This window comes from Dipodomys spectabilis, unplaced genomic scaffold (assembly GCF_019054845.1).
Source record: "Dipodomys spectabilis isolate Male_0828 unplaced genomic scaffold, ASM1905484v1 ptg000132l, whole genome shotgun sequence".
In the NCBI taxonomy this organism is placed as follows: domain Eukaryota; kingdom Metazoa; phylum Chordata; class Mammalia; order Rodentia; family Heteromyidae; genus Dipodomys; species Dipodomys spectabilis.
The window spans coordinates 4,083,185-4,103,167 of NW_024870809.1; the positions used below are offsets into that span (position 1 = coordinate 4,083,185).

The following is a 19,983-nucleotide window of genomic DNA, read 5'->3' on the forward strand; positions in this document are numbered from 1 at the left end:
GAATTTATGTGTTAGATACTTTAAAGTTCAAGGGAAATTCATGTTTTTTTGTTTATACATATATATAGTAAAAGTGTGGCCTCAGTCTATGACGGGAAGGAGGGCCCAGGGCCACAGACTTCATAGTGTTAAAGCCATGGTGTGCTTTGTGTACTGGCCAAGAGCCTTGTCACTGTGTATGTAATTATCTACCCTCTGCCTCAAGGTTTCTTAATCTACATTTTGCAATGTGTGTCATGGTTGTGCATTTATCAAACAAAGTGTAACTGTCTGAGTAAGGCTACAGCTCTCTTTCATAGTTGAACTTTTCCATTCTCTCATTCTATAACTTCTGTGACCGCAAGTGAGATCACCATGACTTTCACTTAATCTAATGGTGTGTTTTTGTTTTCTACTGCAAAGTATTAGGTTTTGAAATGCCTCCTCCTCCACTTCCTTCTCTTTGTCCATTTCATCCTTTTTCTCCTCTTCCCTCCCCTCCACTAAAGGAAAAATAAATGCTGAAGTGATTTTACCCAGGTACCAGCAGGGAATTTCTCGCATAGGTGCTGGTGAGTTGAGGTTAACTCATTACTACTGGTATTTTAATTACATGAGTATAAAAAAAGATCATTCCATACTGTGCCTAAATGCAACATAATCCTTCTGGACTCCACATCAGATACTTCAGTTAGTTGCCAGTGGAAAGGGTAAGTCTGATCATCTTAGGTGAGTACAACTTACATGCTTATCTCATTAGTATACCTAACTCCTAATGTTAGAGGTTTTCTGAGCATGAACAGTGAAGTAGACAAAAATTCTATCATAGTACACTATCTGATAAATGTATCTATCATATGTGAATTATCTGGCAACCTGTTCCTTGTTTTTATTACTTCTTGGCTGTTTCTCTTTTATTTTTAACCATTTTCCATTGTTCTTTTCTTGGGTTTCTGAGTTTAGTTTTTCTTTCAGCACTTGGACAAGCTTGTTTATTTCCAAAGAAAGCAGCAGCTCCCACAAAATGCAGAAAAACAGAGTGGGGAGGAAGGTAGAACTGAAGCTGAATGGTCAATTATGCTTTCTCATTTTTCATTTTCAATTTCTATGATAATATTAAAGTATTTTACTCTGCATAGTTTCTCCAGACTCAGATCCTAAAGAAATTACCTTCCTCTACCCTAAACTAAACATTATTAATTTTAAGTTGGTAGTTTTTTGTCTTTATATTTGATTTAATTTAAAATCACCTTTGTGGCTTTATAGTATTAAATTTTATTTGTTTACTTATTAGAGATTTGTTTATCATTGGGACTGTTATTACAAGTCTTTTAAATTTCTTCTGAAAATCACAGTAGGTATTTGGATGAAAGGAGACATTTATCTTTCAATTTATTATTTGATTCAGCAATTCCACATCTCGATGTTCTAATACACCAGAAAGAAATACAGGTCTATGTTTATGATAATCATTTATAATACTGAAAAATTTGAGGGGCCATCTCAAATGTCCAAAACCGGTGAGGGATTAGATAAATTACATGACAGTACTACTACAAAGTCACACAGTCCCTTGTGTGTGTCATATCATCAAAAGATTTTTAGTAATATTTAGGGGCTCATGTTTAATGAAAAATGGAAGATAGCATATGATACTCTACTGACAAAATGGTTTGAATCTTAAAAAATAAACACAAGAAAAAAAATAGTAAATGGTGTATCAGAATGTTAATGAGGTTGTAGAACTATAAATTTACAATGCACTCATTGTACAGTTTTGGTGCTTTCTTTACTTTTTTTGTTTATTTTCTATAACTATTGCTTTCAGAAATCATATAAAATGTTATTAAATTTTTAGGGGGCATTGAGATACTTTTTTTCTGTAGTCCAAGCTGTCCTGGAACTTTTAATCCTCCTACCTAAACCTCTCAAGTTCAAGGGTTACAGACATAAACTACCGTGCCCCATATTACTAAACATTATTATTATTGAAAATATGAATGAGACTAAGAGAAAAATGTGGCTTATAAATAGCCTTTTAACAAGGATGTAGCTAGCAAGATAAATAGAAAGCCCACAGAATGAGAGAAGATCTTTACTAGTTATGAATCAGACAATGACCTCATATCTAAAATGTACTTAAAGCTCAAAAAATTAACCCTCTCAAAACAAATCCTCAAAGAACAACCCAATTAATAAATGGGCTAAAGACTTGAAGAGAGGGACTGGGAAGGTGGCTCAGTGGTAGAGTGCTTGCCTTGCATGCATGAGGCCCTGGGTTCGATTCCTCAGCATCACATAAGCAGAAAAAGTTGGAAGTGGTGCTGTGGCTCTAGTGGTAGAGCGCTAGCCTTGAGCTGAAGAGCTGAGGGACAGCACCCAGACCCAGAGTTCAGGCCCCACGATTGAAACAAACAAACAAACAAAAAACCTTAGAGTTTTCTGAAGAAGAAATAAGATTGGCCCATAGACACATGAAGAGATGTTCAACATCTCTGACCATAAAAGAAATGGAAATCAAGACAACATTGAGATTCTACCTCACGCCAGTTAGAATGTTCATTATCAAGAAAACTAGCAAAAACACATGCTGTCAGGAATGTGGCCAAAAGGGAAGGCAGCTACACTATTGGTGGGAATATAAACATGTTCAACCACTCCTGAAAGCAGTATGGAGGTATCCAAACGATCCCAAACCAGACTACACTGCCAGCACAACAATATTCACTGCAGTATTGTTTACCATAGCTAATAATGGAATCAATCTAGATGCTCCTCAGTGGCTAAATGGATCAAGAAAGTGTGGAATATATACACAATGGAATTCTATGCTTCCATCAGAAAGAATGACATTGCCTCATTCATAAGGAAATGGAAAGACCTGGAAAAATTATATTAAGCCAAGTAAGCCAGACCCAGAGAAACATAAGTTGCATGTTTTCCCCCATTTGTAATAATTAGAATGTGCCTATAAATATACAAGTATACCCAATGGATAGTAAAAAACAAAAAGTTACACTTAAATATGATAAGTTAAATAAGACTCTAAACATTCACACAGTGAGGCCAAAGGAGGATATTCTTAGGAGAGCATCAAAATGGCTTAGTAGCTACATGCATATGATCCTATAAAATGAGGCTTATTGAAATGAACTCCAAGAAATTCAAACAAGAGGGTTTATTTTTGGTTTTGTTTTTTTGTTTTTTTGGGTCCAGTGGTGGGGCCAGAACTCTGGGCCTGGGTGCTGTCCCTCAGCTCTTCAGCTCAAGGCTAGCACTGTACGACTTGAGCCACTATGCCACTTCTGGCTTTTTTTTCCTGCTTATGTGGTGCTGAGGAATCAAACTCAGGTCCTCATGCATGCAAGGCAAGCACTCTACCACTGAGCCACCTTCCCAACCCCAACATGAGTTTTTTTATTGTACTGTTTTCCATTCTTTTTTTTGCTTTTCTGTTTTTTCTCTTTTGTTGCTGCTTTTGATTTCTGAACCCTTTGTCTCATATATAAGTTTATCTGACTTGGGGAGGGGAAAGGGAAGCACAGAAATGGTGGGACAAGGGTGAATGAATTCCATAGTAATACTCACTAGACAGTATGTTAAAAATGGACTATACAAATTGGGTGGAAGAGGGAGGTTGGAGGGAAAAACTGGTAGCAAATGAGGGAGGGGTTGATACTGTTCAAAAAGAAATGTACTTGATGGGAAGGAATGGGAAGGGGAAACAAAGGAGGAGGCAAAAATGCTTGATAAGAAATGTACTCATTATCTTGCCCATGTAATTGTAACCCCTCCATATGGTATTTTCACAAAAAAAAAAAAAAACAGGAAAAAAAAGAAATGTACTTGAGGCTGGGAATGTGGCTTAGTGGTAGCGTGCTTGCCTAGCATGAATAAAATCCTGGGTTCAATTCCTCAGTACCACATAAACAGAAAAAGCTGGAAATGGCTTTGTGGCTCAAGTGGTAAAGTGTTAGCTATCCTTGAGCACGGAACAGAGCCCAGGCCCTGAGTTCAAGCCCCAGAACCAGCCAAAAAAAAAAAAAAGAAAGAAAGAAATATACTCATTGCCTGACTGATGTAATTGTAACCTCTTTGTACTTCACCTTCATAATAAAAATAAAAAACAAAAATAGCCTTTTAGAGATGTAGTTAGTCCATTCACAGTGACATACAACTACAGAGTTTAGACATCCTTACATAAGGCCTAATTTTCACCGAGACACAGCAGATAGCCAAAGGGGAGGAACGGACTTATAAGCTGATTTAGATCACTTGTAGTTAAATCTTTGCCCTGCAGCAATAAAATCAGATTTGTTAAACTTTTGCATAAATGCTATAGGCTTACAAGAAGTTGAGATTAGCCAAAGATTTTGAAACTACTTAAATAGCTGGTGTGAATTAGAAAGGATTTTTTTTTAATTTGTGGGTTCACCATCAAAGACTTTTCTATAAATGTCTTCTCATAAGAAAGGTTATCCTTGGGGTCTAATATAGAAGTAGGATATTATTAAATCAGACGTTGCTTCTCTTTTAAGTAGAATTATGTTGACAGTAGAGATGAACAATAGGGTTACATTTATTTATCCATATTCATATTCCTCCCCAGAAAGGTGGATATTCTGGATTTTTGTCTAATTTTCCACTATTTGAAACAATATTATCTACCTCATAGGCTTGCTGTGAGGGTTATATATACTAATACATATAAAGTGTTTAGTGAAGTACTCAATAAATTGTGGCTTTTATTACTCAAACATATTGGTAAATATTTTTTCTTTGAGTAACAATAATCTGGCTTATAGTAGGTGTTATAAGGTCCAACTGAAGCAGTTTTATTGTTGTATTTGAATTGGAAGAAAGATTACCTTCAACACATTTCTAATGCCGTAACAGAGTTGAATATTTAGATATAATTATGAGGTTTGTCCATTGTATAGAAGGTATAAACAACGTGAATATTTGGAAGATGGAAGGAAATAGGGACTAACTTGGAGTTCAGACAGTGATTTAGTGAATGAAGTGGCTATAGATACCCCCACCCCCACCCCAACAAGGACTTAAGTCCTTAGCTTTAACAAAAGTCACTCACAAGTAGGAGAATATGGTTGGAGCTTCCTTTTTTCTTATGTGGAAAATGAGGGGGTTGAAGCTGATAATTGTGGAGGCAGAATTTCATAATTGTGTCAGATTTTTTCATTATTGTGACAAAATACCCAACATCACCAACTAAAGGAGAAAGGACTTTGGCTTGTGGTTTCAGGAAATTCAGTCTACAGTTCATACTCCATGTTTTCTGGACTATGGTGAAGCAGAACACCATACCAGAGAGCATGTGGTGTCACAAAGCAGCTCATCATATTGGGGATAGGAAGGAGAAATAGAGCAAGGGACTGGAGGGCCCCAGGTGTAACTTTCAAAGAGACACTCTCAGTCATCTACTTCACTTAGGCTCTACTTCCAAAAGATTCCAGAACCTTCTAAAGTACCCCCCCCCCATACCTATACTAAGCATCCAAACACATAAGCCTTTGGGAGATGTTTTATGTTAAAATAATTAAAGTAATTAATTACTAGCTTCTACACACTTGTCATAAATCAGGCATTTTATGAGTAGAATTTCATTTTGTCCTCTCTCAAATGAATATGAGTATGTTATCATTATCACCAATTTCCAGATGAAGAGGCTGAGTCTCAGAAAGAAGTTACATAACCCCATCCAGGATAGCTAGCTAAAGTTCAAAACCCAGATGGTTTCCCTCCTAAGATTGTGCCTCTCAATGGCCTCTGTTTAGAAGAGTCAATGATTCTGAGTAAGAAAGATTTAGCAACTTTGTGTTATTTTATTGGTCTTTTAAGAACTGGAATGTGTTGGGAACCTTCTTGTATGAGAAAGGAGGAGGATAAGAAAGAGGATGTTCATGAATTATAAAGTTGATGACCTGCTATTTTGTAACATACCCTTGCTAGAACCACTAGGAGATCAGGCAAACATGTACCAAAGGGATTTGTTTAAAATCACAGCACATTTCACTCTTTGCTGGCCTTATGGAAAATAGGATTTTGTTTCCTTTTTGGGAAGGTTGCTAAAGCAATTTTCAAGGATAACTGCCAAGGACTTTATTTAGAAGGAATAGGAGTTAGCTTTAAAAAGGACAACAAATAAATTTCATGAGAGAAACTGAAATCATGTTCTGCTAAAACCCTGCTGGAATTTTTATTGAGACTGCACTGATTTTATAGGTTAATTTTGGAAGATCTGACCTGTTGTAATACTGAATTTTCCCCTTTAGGAACATTAGATACCTTTTCACTTTTTAGGGGATTTCAATTAATTGGAAAAATGAATAAAATGTATGGGAATGAAAATAAGTGCTACTTATAAAGATGAATCTATTAAAAATAACCCCTATGTCTTTTATCATTTTCATATTATTCTTATTTGGTGCAGGGGAGTGAACACAGTACACACATGCTAGGCACAATGCTCTACTACTGAGCTATATACCTCTAGCCTTGGTTTGACCTTTCTTTGTTTTAAGGAGTGACTTAGGTTATTATTTAGTTCACAGTAAGATAGTCTACCTAGGTTTCTAATTTCATTAGTTGTTTTAGACGCACCACTAAGGAAAATATTTGCCTTGCTTATTAGGTCTGCAAAAAAATAGTTTCCTAATGGTGAAATCTAACATAGCTTGTCCATGTAAATATTATTGTAAAGTCCTGCTGTTGTAGTTGGACCACAGTAGGAAATTATTATTCTACTAACCCATGGAGTAAGTTTAAAATGCAAAAGCTTGTTCCACAGTCAATGAAGAACAGTTGTTCTCTGTCTTTCCATAAATAACTCATGCCAGGAGCAGCCTGGCTATCTGTTACAGCTTCTGGTTACACACCAACAAAACAGGCAAGGTTTAAATAGCCTTGCCTGCTAACAGAGTGGTCTTGTTAAACTTTATTTAGCTTTGAAAAGCTTAATATTCATGCTTTCAGTGTTTTCATGTGGTATTTTGAATCTGCAAATTGCATTTTATGTTTTCCATTTCTCCATATGTGTTGTGTTTCTAACTGGATTGGTAGTTCTGGGCAGTACTACTGAGTGAACCTGACATAGTAGCCAGCACACTGGTGTGGTAGGAAATTCAGGTTTTGTTCCTAGTTGGTTGTGTAGTTGGACAAATCTTGACACTTGCATGTCTTTGTTCATATTTCAAACAGGTATAGCAATCTCTCATCTTGCTAAGTCATAAGAAATGGTGCATGTGTTCTCTCTAAAATGTCAGACAGCTGCTTGAGGAATGTTTTGCTCCTGGGTAGTAATTCTTGGAGGGTTTCAGATGGCAGGAAATCAAAGAAGGCTTGTTTTGACCTCCAAAAAAGTAAAAAAAAAGAAAGTCCTGAGGAGCTAGAAACAGTATTAGATACATTTAGTCCCCTTTTTTGGAGATGTGACTTTTGTTTCTTCCTCATATTGAGTGTGGCTAAATGTTGAGGAAAAAATAAGGTATGATAGATGATAATGATGGCCAGAACTGGGCCATTGATAGTTTTAATGATAAAGATCTCAAAAATACCTTTGAAAAATACACTTATATCAAGGATATATGCACATGCAAATAAGAACTATATGTGTGTATGTATACATGTAAACAAAACCTGATAGCTTTAGCCTCTAGTGACTTGTTTCTTTTATGCTTTGCACAATTGGTGGAACTCCAGCAAGGTGAGGACTCCTAGGTTCTTAAAAATTTCCTAATTAGAAATGTGTAGGCAGAGATCTATGATAAAGGAAACTGGCATAAGTACTCTTTAATTATAAGTTCCTTTTTCATTTCAGTCTGACTGATTTGTGTGTTACCATGGGTCTGTATTGTTGCTTTGTTCTTGTTTGGGTGGTACTGGGGCTTGGACTCAGGGTCTCAAATTTGCAGGACTTGCTTGCTCTCAGGTATTGCTTTACATTTTGAGTCACACCTGTAGCCCAGCTTTTTGACAGTTATTTTGTACCAAGAGTTTCATGGACTTCAATGTCTGTGCTGGCTTAGTCCTCCAGATCTCAGCCTCCTGAATAGGAAGGTGTATTATATGACGTATGGGCACCTTGCATCCCTTTAATTCCTCAAGCAGGCACTAAGTTCAGTTTCTTTGGTGTTAATCCTATTATAGATGGCAGTTCTCTGTGCAAGGTAGGTGCCTAGTCGATTATATAGCTGACACGTGGTTACCTATTTCTGATGTTACAACAAGATCTCATAAAAAAGAAGATGAGAAGCTTGTCTTTGAAGTTCTAAACTTTCTAGGTCAATCTTCAGAAAGGAAACTTTCATGAATGCCTTAGCAATATTTATAGGCACATTATACATGAGTGGGGCTGTTAGAAATTAAATGAGTGGTATGGCTTCAGAGTAGTAACATGATAAAGTTGCAGCTTGGTGCTCCTAGCAATCAAGTATAGTTACCTAAGATGATTATTAAAAATGCAGACTTCTTAGTGTTACTCAGTCCTGGATCCAAGAATATGGTAGCATGGCATTGGAGGCTTCCACCTGCAATCCTAGTTATTCAGGAGGTTGAGATGCAAGGGGTAATGGTTGAAAGAGAGGTTGGGCAGAAACTTTGCAAACCTTTATTTGCAAAAATTTCCTAAATAGGCAAAAAAGAGTTGGCCTAGAGGTGATAGATTACCAGTGATTAAGCAAGCACAGGAAGTGGGGCTTACTTGAGTTCAAACCATAGTAGCTTCAATAAAATTTTGGAGGTTATAGATGTAGGTACCCGTATTTGAACAAGTACTCCAGATGAGTCTGATGTACATTAAAGTAAGAACTACTGTAGGTTGTAATTTGAAGTAGTGCGGAATATATACATATATCTGGTAATTTTGTGAGAAAAAGAAAAACAGCAAGTGATGACAAATGCCGGTTACCAGCAGGAAATGGAAGCCAGCCTACCATAATGCATCTGGTAACTGGCAGAATACCTGACATTTATTTTTTGGGTGATACATTCTTGGCAGTTTGTCACTATGGATTTGCAATTACAGTCTGTCCCTTTTGAAGTTGAGGCCGTTCAGTGGAATTTTATTTTCAGCAGTAATTTTTCAAAGCTCTTGGGAGAACCATTTGGAGGAGTGGCTTTTCAGTAGCCATCAGAACAGTAATGTGCTTCAGTACTAAGTTGACTTGTCTGCTTATCACTTCTTGTCTGATTTTGCCAATACCCCTAGTGGAAACCGTACCTCTTTAAGGTATTTGAGGAGCTAGTGGGAGCAAGAATCTTAAGGAGGTGAGCAAACAAGATAAAGGGATGGGGAGGTATTAGTCAAGCGACTAGGAGCTGGTCAAAGAGTGTTAAGATCTGTCTCTAAAGGAAGAGCAATTAAGTCTAAAGATGAGTATCTTTAAAGGCAGCTGGAAGATGACCTCAGGGGAACTTTCATTCCGGGTGGAGTCCAGAAAAGCAGGTGCGGGCGTGACTCTGTTTGTACCTCAACGCTGTTAGGCATCAGGCTCTCCCCAAGCACACTCCTCTGCCTTGCCAGCCAGCCAGCAGTGGAAACCAGGAGGGAGCCGTTAAACGCCTCCGCGCGCCGGCTGGGCCCTTTCCCTCTCCCACTACCCTCCTTACCGCAGCTGGAAGCCTGTTGGGCTCCGCCTTTCAGCTGACGTCCTGGGCGAGCGGAGGGCGGGCGCGTGGGTGGGCCGAGTCGTCCGCTGCCTGCGATTCGGCCGGCTCAGCCACACCACTGCGCGCCCCCGCTCCGCCCGCCCCTCCGGGCGCGTCTTTTCCGGGCTCGCGCCACACCCCGCCTCCGCTGGCTGTCCGGGTGCGCGCGCACTGCTTGGGCTGCGGCTTTTTCTCTGGCCTCCGCGGCGCGCCCCTCCTCGCCCCAGCACTAGCGGACAAGCGGTTCTTTTCCGTGAGGTTTACGAGAGCCAGGTGCCGGCCGGCTGCGAAAACGCGGTAAGTAACCCCAGGGAAGGATGCTGTGGCTCCGTTACCCCAGTTCTGTGGGCATCCGAGACCTCAGATGCTACGGGGTTAGTACCCCTCACCTGATCTGGGGGGAGGTAAGGTGAACATTTCCACTAATCGGAATCGGCTGCTTTCTTCTTGAGCCTAGCATGTGGCCTTGCGTGCCGCCCCACGATCAGAAAAATTCCCGCCGTCACGATCGATATCTCCGTTGGCGGGGGGGGGGGGGGGAATCCCCGCGAACGTGGCTAGATTTTTCCTACCGACCACTGCACTCCGAAGGCCAGAAGGTATCATCGGGAGTGCTCCTCCTTTGCGAAGCACATGTAGGGCTGGTAGACCTCCAAACGACCTTTAGGGCGCCCCTAGACCTCAGCTCCATTTTGTGCCCTCCCACTCGTCCTATAACTGAGAGTTATCAAGGGGTCTCTATGGGTGTACAAACATCTGCCCCCTCGAATTTGAGGGATGCTCTAGCTTCCAGTATCCTCTTAGTATCTGTGCCTCTAGGAATGTTCGAAAACAGCTGGATTCAAACGGAAACATACACTCCGTGTTCTGTCTGCATCCCTGCTGTCGGTGGTTGCTGTATATTTAGTATTGGCTTATTCACTTCCTCTTCCTCTCATTTCAGTGTCTGAAACAACTGTGTGTGGCTAAATGTCTATAGATGCACAAAACCTTGGGAGAATATGATTCATTGACTAATCCCATCAAGGGGTTACATATTTGAAATAAGACGTCATTTCTCCTTTTTTTTTTTACTCCAGCATCCCCTCCCTCGAAGGCATTTCTTCACCCACTTGAAATTACTTTGCTCCATCCACTCTTTTCACCTTAAAAAACAAAGGAGTCAATCCTGTTTTGAGAAACAAAGGTGAGTTGCAAAATCAGTAAAATCCCATTGAACCGAATCTCATTAAAAAAATGAGCACTTGGTTTTATTAGTAAATGTTTTAATCAACTGCTCTGTTTCTTCTGCAAAAATAATTTCACCTGTTAATACACTTGGACTTCAGCATACATAATTAAGGTCCCTTCTATGTTCTGACTCTTTAGACTTCTAAATTCGTGTTGCTGCATAACACACACTAACATACCTGTTAGAAACTTGTAAAGGAATGAATACGCCATACCTAATATATAACTGTAAATGGTTAGGAACGTTTAAAAAATTGAACATATTCATTCTGTTTGAATTATTCAGTTCTCCCCTTCCTTTGTCACTTATTTTTGTGCCAGACTGTCAGGATGTGATGGTTAAGATGACACCTTCCACTCTATGAATTTATACCGTACAAAGGTGGTGAGGTTGAGAAAACACAGATGTAATTGTGTTCAAAACAGCAACAGTCAAATAGAGGGGTCTAAACAAAAACCTAAAGAAATTAAGATTCCATAAGATATGACTATATTATGGCCTCTACACTTCAAAAAATTTACTTTTGGGTTGGGAATGTGGCTTAATGGTAGAGGGCTTGTCTAACATGCATGAGGCCCAGGGTTCGATTCTTTAGTACCACATAATCAGAAAAATCTGGAGGTGGGATTGTAGCTCAGATGGTAGAGAACTAGCCTTGAGAAAAGCTCAGGGACAGTACCCAGGCCCTGAGGTCAAGCGCCAAACTGGCAAAAAAAAATTAAAATTTACTTTTGTTTTCCACCTTGACTTTCAATTATTGAGCCCTGAGAAGAAGTTAAATTTTTTTTCTACTCCTGCCCCTGACTGATCTTATACTCTTTATTTTCTCCTGTTTATGACTTTGAATTTTGAGATAGTTATAGATTGTTAAACAACCCTAAGAAATGATACTGATAATCTGATTTCACCTAGTGGTGACATCATGCATGATTACTGTGTAACATCACAACCAAGAAATTGAAATAGATAAATCTACTTACTGTATTTGGATTTTGTGTTTTAAAAATGCACCCTTTTATGTGACCATTTACTTGTAGGCAATGTTGATGTATGTATAGATTTGTATGATCACCACAGACAAATCATAAAACAGTTCTCTCATTACAAGCATCCCTTATGTTACCCTTTATTATTAATCTTTCTCCCTTTTTCCCTGACCCTACAGCATCACTGATTTGTTTTCCATGTTATCTCATCATTTCAATAATGTTATATAAATATAATCATGCAGTAGTCACTTTTCAAGATTAGCTTTATTTTTCACTTGGCATAATTCCTTGGGGATTGGTGCCAGGGTTGTATCTTTTATCAGTAATCTGTTCTTTTTCATTACTGAGTTGTGTTCCATGGTGTGGGTATATTTTAAACCATTCACTTCTCAAATGACATCTGCTATTTCCAGGGTTTATTATTTCTGGCTTATTATAAAGAAAGCCCCTGTAAGCAATTATGTACATGATTTGTATGCACATAAATTTACATTTCTAAATATAATTACTGGGTTATATGGTACTTGCATGTATATTTCTTTTCTTCTTTCTTTATTTTTTGTTGGTCGTGGGGCTTGAATTCTGGGCCTGGGCACTGAAGAACCTGATTTTTTCAGCTCAAGGTGAACACTCTACCACTTGAGCCACAGTGCCACTTCCCATTTTCTGGTGGTTTATTGGAGATAAGAGTCTCACAGACTTTCCTGCCTTGGCTGGCTTTTAATTGCGATCCTCAGATCTTAGCCTCCTGAGTAGCTAGGATTACAGGTGTGAGCCACCATTGCCGGGCTCTGTGTGTGTGTGTATGTGTGTGTGTCCCCGTGTCTGTCTGTCTGTCTGTCTGTCTGTCTGTCTGTCTGTCTGTCTGTCTGTCTGTCTGTCTGTCTGTCATAGGGCTTGAACTTTGGGCCTGGGCGCTGTCCCTCAGCTCTTCAGTTCAAGGTTAGTGCTTTATCAGTTGAGTCACAGTGCCACTTCCAGTTTTTTCTGCTTATGTGGTGCTGAGGAATGGAACTCAGGGCCTCATGCATGCGAGGCAAGCACTCTTACCACTGAGCCACCTTCCCAGCCCCATGCGTGTATATTTCTGTGAGGCTCTCCCATATAATTTTCTGCAGTAGCTGAACCATTTTATATTCCTATCCATAGTGTGCAAATGTTCCTCATCCTCATTAATGTCTATGTATATATATATATATATATATATTTTATATAGTAGTATATAGATATAGATAGAACAGTACTTGAATGTAGGGTCTCATGCTCTTAACAACATAGCTTGCTTACTTATGGCTTATGCCCTACTACTTCAGCCACACATCCAGTCCCATTTTTTCTGGTTAATTGGAGATAGTCTCTTAGAATATTCTGCTTGACCTGGCTTTGAACCATGAGCCCCCAATATCAGCCTCATAAGTACCTAGGATTACAGACATGAGCCACCAATACCTGGCAATATTTTCTGTAGTAGCTATTTTGATAGGTGAGAACTGATATCCACTTGTATATTCATTTGCAAATTTCTGAGTGGCTAAAGGTATTGCCATATCTATATGCTTTTTGAAGAAATGCCTTTTCATATCAGATGCCAGTGGCTCACACATGTAATCCTAGCTACTCAGGAGGCTGAGAATGAGGATTATAGTTCAAAGCCATCCTGGGCAGAAAAGTCTATGAGACTCTTATCTCCAATACACCATCAGAAAACTGGAAGTGGCACTGTGGCTCCAGTTGTAGAGCGCTCGCCTTGAACTTATAGAGCTCAGGGACATTGCCCAGGCCCAGAGTTCAAGCCCTACGACTGACCAAAAAAAAATACCTTTTCCTATCTTTTATCTGTTTTCTAGTTAAGTTTTTTAAAACTGGTTAGTTTTGAGAGTTCATGTATCTTAAATACTAACACTTTGTCAGATATATGGTTTGAAAATATATTCTTTCACTTCTTTAGTTTTCCTTTCTAACTTGTTCACAGGAAGTTTTACAGAATAGAATGCTTTGGGGCTAGGAATGTGATTTAGTGGTAGAGTGCTTGCCTAGCATGCCAGAAACCCTGGGTTTGATTCCTCAGTACCACATAAACAGAAAAGGCCAAAAGTGGTGCTGTGGCTCAAGTGATAGAATGGTAGCCTAAGCAAAAAGAAGCTCAGGACCAGTGCCCAGGCCCTGAGTTCAAGCCCAGGGCTGGGAAATAAAGAATCTACAGAATAGAATGGTTTTTTTTTTTTTTTTGTACAATCAATTTATTCTAAAAATAAGTAATTTGCAGCCAGGATTTGTAAACTCAAATTCATTCTGACTTACAAATAAAAGTATTGCCTTTGTGAAATAAAGGCATTTTATGCCTTCAGAATAGAATGTTTTAATTGAATATTTTCCAGGTAATTACATTTTCCTTTTATGGACCATGCTTTTGGTGCCATAGTTTTGTTATTTCATGAGTTTTGTCAATCATGAGGCCTGAACTCTGGGCCTGGGCGCTGTCCCTCAGCTCTTCAGTTCAAGGCTAGCACTCTACCACTTGAACCACAGCACCACTCCTGTCTTTTTCTGTGTATGTGGTGCAGAGGAATTGAACTCAGGGCCTCATGCATGCAAGGCAAGCATTCTACCACTGAGCCACCTTCCCAACCCTTTAGCATTCTTCTTTAATTGCTTTTTTCCCCTGTCTTGTGGCTTGAACTCTGGGTCTGGGCGCTGTCCCTGAAATCCTTTTGCTCAAGGCTAGCAATCTAACACTTAAGCCACAGCACCACTTCTCGCTTTATCTGTTATTAGAGATAAGAGTCTCACGGATTTTCTTGCTCCAGTTGTCTTTGAACCACAATCCTCTGATTTTACTGTTCTGAGTAACAAGGATCACAGGCCTGAGCAACCAGTACCTCACTGATTTTAACTGTTCTTAAAATAATATGTTAGCTTGAAGTGATGTTCATAATTTTATATTTTAAAAAATGTGTGTGCTTATGTTATGAAAAGAAGATAAAAGATAAGTGATTTTGATAATTTGTTTTTTCAGGGTTGTACTGTCATTATCATGTCCATTTGTGTGTATTTGAGGAAATAAGTATGCAGCTAAGGAAGTGCATTTTTACTTGATAAAGATCAAACTTGGGGGGGCAGAAAAATACTCCTGTGGTCAAATCCTGTGTACCACCTGTTTTTGTAAATAAACTTCTATTGGAACATAGCCACATCCATTCATTTATGTATTGTCTGGTTATATTCACAATACAATCTTAGGGCCTGCTAAGCGAATTTATGCTCTAGAGGTTTATAGAAATATATGATTATCACAGAGATAAGATTATCTTAGAAATGATCTTTTTTTCTGTTCTAAAGGAAATTTAACACACTTTATGTTGACCTTTTCTATCTTGGTTTCATTTCTATGGGTATTGTGGTTCTGAAAATTGCCTTCATTTTCTTGGCTAAGCCTAGCAGTCACATGAAAGCATACTTTGGGAAGGAAGATTTTTTTTTTGTTATTTGGTAGTGTAGGCTATTTCATTGTGGATGTAAAATACATTGTGGCAATTAGTAAGATTCAGATAGGGGTCTATGCAGTCAAGATGCATTCTTGGAGTTCTTATTGTGAGCCAGAATAATAATGAGTAATCCAGGCAAGGAAATGCTTTTGCAACTGAAACTACATGATGATTTTTAAATTCATAGTAGTAATGAGGTTGTTAAACTAAACTTAGACTGATGTTTATTATTTTGTTTATATAGCTTCCTTTTGTAAGTTAAATTGACATTTCACTTTTTTAAATTTCTAATTTTTTTTGGTTGGTTGTGGGGCTTGAACTTTGGGTGGGCTCACTCTTCAGCTCAAGTCTAGTGCTCTAACACTTCCGGTTTTCTGAGTGGTTTATTGGAGATGTGAGTCTCACGGACTTTCTCGCCTGGGCTGGCTTTGAATGGTGATCCTCAGATCTCAGCCTCCTGAGTAGCTAAGATTACAATCGTGAGCCACTTATGGCTGGCTAACTTTTTTTTGGTCGGTTGTGGGGCTTGAACTCTGGGCCAGGGTGCTGTCCCTTAGCTCTTCGGCTCAAGGTGATTGCTCTACCACTTTAAGGATATAGTTTAAAAGTATGAGTATTTATTTAAAAACCTGGGATGCATAAGACACTATAAAAAAGTTAAAAGGATGAGTATTTATTTAAAAACCTGGGATGCATAAGACACTATAACAAAGTTAAAAGGACAAGTGGTAGAATGGAAGAAATAGGGGCTATAAAATTGTAAAATTGTAATTAATTTCCATTTGACCCACCATTTTAGATGATGATCTATTTCCTTTCTGAAATACATTGAGCACCAGATATTTGTTCTTAGTAGGCTGGTGTCCAGTATTCCAATCTGCTTTTGTACTCACCAGTACAGCAGTAGTTTTTTACTACTGCATTTGATATTGGTTGATTGTACATGTGTTTTGTTTTGGTGTGTGGAAATGAAACCCAGACATTTGTCCATACTGGGCAAGCATTCTACCACTGAGCTACCTTCCCAACTCATGATGTTGTTTAATATCTTATAGTCTGATAAAATATGATTGGGGAGAATTGGAATCCTTATGGAAAACTTTCAGATGAAATGGTAAGATGTCAGGGAATTGATTTATATTATATGAGGGCGTGGAGGTAGGAAATGAGTACATGTTAAAGCATATATGGGTAATTTTTTAAAGCTGAGTGAAGTTTAGGTTCATTATAATGAAAGAAATTGTGTTGAAAAGAATTAGATATGGATAAGACAACTATAAAAGATTTGTGTAAAATAGATATAAAAATCTAAAAATGTTTTGTACTTACATTGCTTTGCAAGTGTCTTCAGTTTTGTGAAGTTTTACACTAAGAATGCAATCAATAGGCCTGGAGTTATGGAAAGTCTTAGCCTCTATGTAGAAATTTCATAAATGAGTGTACCTTTCCAACTCATAGAATGAAATATTTGTCTTGTACTATTTAATTTTTTTTCACCCAAAATGACTTTTTACATGAGTAGCTAACTGTTTCAAATCATATTAAACTTCTGGTATATAATAGGTCATTACGTCCTACAGATAGGTAATAAGCAGGTGCCCATTAGGGAAAGTAGTGTAGGCATTTTCAAGAAAAGGAAAAAAAAAAAACTAAAAAAGCGAAGATGCGGGGCTGGGAAGGTGGCTCAGTGGTAGAGCGCTTGTCTTGCATGCCTATGGCCCTGGGTTTGATTCCTCAGCACCACATAAGCAAAAAGAAAAAAGCCGGAAGTGGCACTGTGGCTCAAGTGGTAGAGCGCTAGCCTTGAGCTGAAGAGCTGAGGGACAGCGCCCAGGCCCAGAGTTCAGGCCCCACGACCGGACCAAAAAAAAAAAAAAAAAAAAAGAGAGAAGATGCTTAAGTTTGCTTGATTAGAGAAATGCAAATGTATGTTTCTTTAAATGCATTGGCAAAAACTAAATATAATACTTTTAGCATATTTATACTACGTAAGGAGTCCCTCAATCATGCCATTTAAAAATGTACATATATTTAGAGCCAGAAAACCCTTGTAGGGGACAAGCTGGCTATGTACATAAAACTATGTAAAGTTTCACTGCAGTGAAATAATTTACAACACTGAAAACTTGGCAGCATCCTATATATCCATCCTTAGGGGAATGATCTAAATAATAGGTTGTACTCATAATATCATTGGGCAATTAAAAAGAGAAGACAAAAAAACTCTGGAGGTAGACAGACCTATTTGAAGTAGTAAAGGAGTTTCAGAGTTGGTAAGTGGCATATGAAGGGAATTGTAGATGGTGATTATACTTAACTGAAAGTAAACAAATTTTATCATATATATAGATAATAAAATATTTCTGATTGATAACACACCTGCATATTTACTTCAAGAGGAAAGGGAGTGTTATAGGAATACTTTTACTTCTTACCTTACACAATTTTATCATGTATCCAGAAATTTATAATTGCTATTTAGTTAGTAGTTATGAAGATTCATAACAAACTTTTGCGTACTGGAAGATAGGTATAATACACTTAGGTTATTATATAATTACATTCATACAAATGTAATGGCTTGTGCTGAGTGAGCACAGGTTTTAACTTTTAATCAGAATGTCAAAATAGTATTTGTATTTTCTAAATTTCAACATTGAGAATTATAAAGAAGAATAAAGATACCATAATCCCATTCCCAGACAGATCCATTGTTAATTTTCTGGTACATATACATATGTTTACATTTGCACATTTGCCTGTATGCATGAGCGGGTACAAACATGTTTGGCATTTTTCTACAAAAATGAGTTCTTAAAGCTATGTATATATGACCATATAAGATAATGTTAAGTGAAATGAACCCAAAGATAGAGACACAGGTAACCACCTTTCTTTCTTGCTTTTGTTTTTAAAGTATTTATAATGTACAATGTGATTTTTTTGTTTCTTTGATATGTTCCCCCCCACACCCCGTTTTCACTGTATTTGATTCTGGTGCCCTGCATCTTGTGTATACATTTTTCTGGCTTGGGGAGGGGAAGAGAAATAATAAAATTCTGAAATAAGGATACAGTTGACCCATTGTAACAATGAGATATACAAGACACTATGTTGAAAACGAACTTTACAACTTCAGGGTGGGAGTGAGGGAGGAGGATTTCCGGAGGTAGGGAGGGAAGGGATGGTAGGGGACAAAGGAGGAGGTAAAAATACTTGGTAGCAAATGTATTTATTGCCTTATTCATGTAACTGTAACCCCTCTGTATAGTATTTTTACAATAAAAAAACATAAAAAATGAGTTCTTACTATGTGTATTGGTTTGTAACTTGCTTTCTTTACCTTGACATTATACTGCAAGAATTTTTCACAATTGATGGCTCTGAATAAGAGAAAACATCCAGCATTTTTCTAGGGATAACTATCATCTTGGGGAAAAAGCTCTGGTAACCAAAAGTAAATCACCAAAAAGTTTGTAGCTCCCAGTGTTGAATCAGTTCAGTTCTGTTTGAATTTAACTAAACATGTTACACTTCATAGTTGGGTTATATTCGGAGAAACATGTTCATTTTGTCATTGGGTGAGCATCACAAGTTGTATTTTTTTTTTTTTTTTTGTCGGTCATGGGGCTTGAACTCTGGGCCTGGGCGCTGTCCCTCAGCTCTTCAGCTCAAGGTGAGCGCTCTACCACTTGAGCTACAGCGCCACTTCCGGTTTTCTGGTGGTTTATTGGAGATAGGAGTCTCACGGTCTCTCCTGCCCGGGCTGGCTTTGAACCGCGATCCTCAGATCTCAGCCTCCTGAGTAGCTAGGATTACAGGCGTGAGCCACTGGTGCTTGGCCAATAAGACATTTTATAAGATAAGATTCAACTTGGCAAAAGTGGTGTTAATGTGAAGACTCTGCACAACTAGTCATTTTTGTTATGGTGACTGTAACAGTTCTTATTTTTCCAGATTGTCTTCATCCTGACCTTTTGGAAATTGATTTCATAGTGGGAAGATTTTCCTCTAAGAGGCTCTGTCAACTGAACAGACATTACAGGGGAATCAGAATAGAAATTCTCTTGTTTCTCACTTAATTAATGAGGAGGGCATGTGAAAGTAGACCATTAGAGAGGTGCTGAAAATGTTAATGATGGATTCTTGTGGTTATTATCAGGCTAATGCAGTGGAGTGGCCTGGTGAAATAATCTGCTTTCTCTTATTTTGTTTGTTACCTGTACAATATGTACTTTATCTATTTTAATATAATTTTAATTTTTAAAAATTAGTAGTAAGGATTTGAAGGGCCACTGAGGGTACCTGAGTGATGTGTCATAAAATAAAATCCTAGAGAAATGGACAGAACTTCTAAAAAGATGGTGATGGTTCATTGTGCTCAGAATAGGGTAGTCATGTTTCTTAAATGAATTAAAAAGCTGGAAAGTTCCCTCAGACAGGAAACAGGAACTTCATGAATGAACTTAAAACTTAATCATGGCTTTGAGAAAAGAGAGCTCACACTAATATTGGATGGGTTGAAGCCAAATGAAACATGCCATGATCCACATGATCACAAAGATACTAAGTTGAGAAGCAGCGTAAAAGCATAGTCAAAAAATTCTAACTTTACAGAAGGATAGACCTAGGC

The 19,983-nt window shown here is 38.2% G+C and overlaps 1 protein-coding gene across 12 annotated transcripts in view; it reads left to right on the forward strand.

Moving 5' to 3' along the window:
• The first annotated feature begins 690 nt into the window (after positions 1-690).
• Acsl4 (acyl-CoA synthetase long chain family member 4) overlaps positions 691-19,983 on the forward strand; it is a 104,396-nt gene continuing 85,103 nt past the window's right edge. For 7 of the 12 annotated variants that reach the window (XM_042690017.1, XM_042690023.1, XM_042690026.1 and 4 more), the window contains exons 1-2: positions 9,802-9,942; positions 10,725-10,831. The gene's annotated coding sequence lies outside the window, so the exon portion shown is untranslated. Of the gene's footprint in view, positions 709-9,801; positions 9,943-10,724; positions 10,832-19,983 lie in introns of those variants that run through there. The other 5 variants (XM_042690019.1, XM_042690018.1, XM_042690024.1 and 2 more) reach the window with 2 other exon arrangements.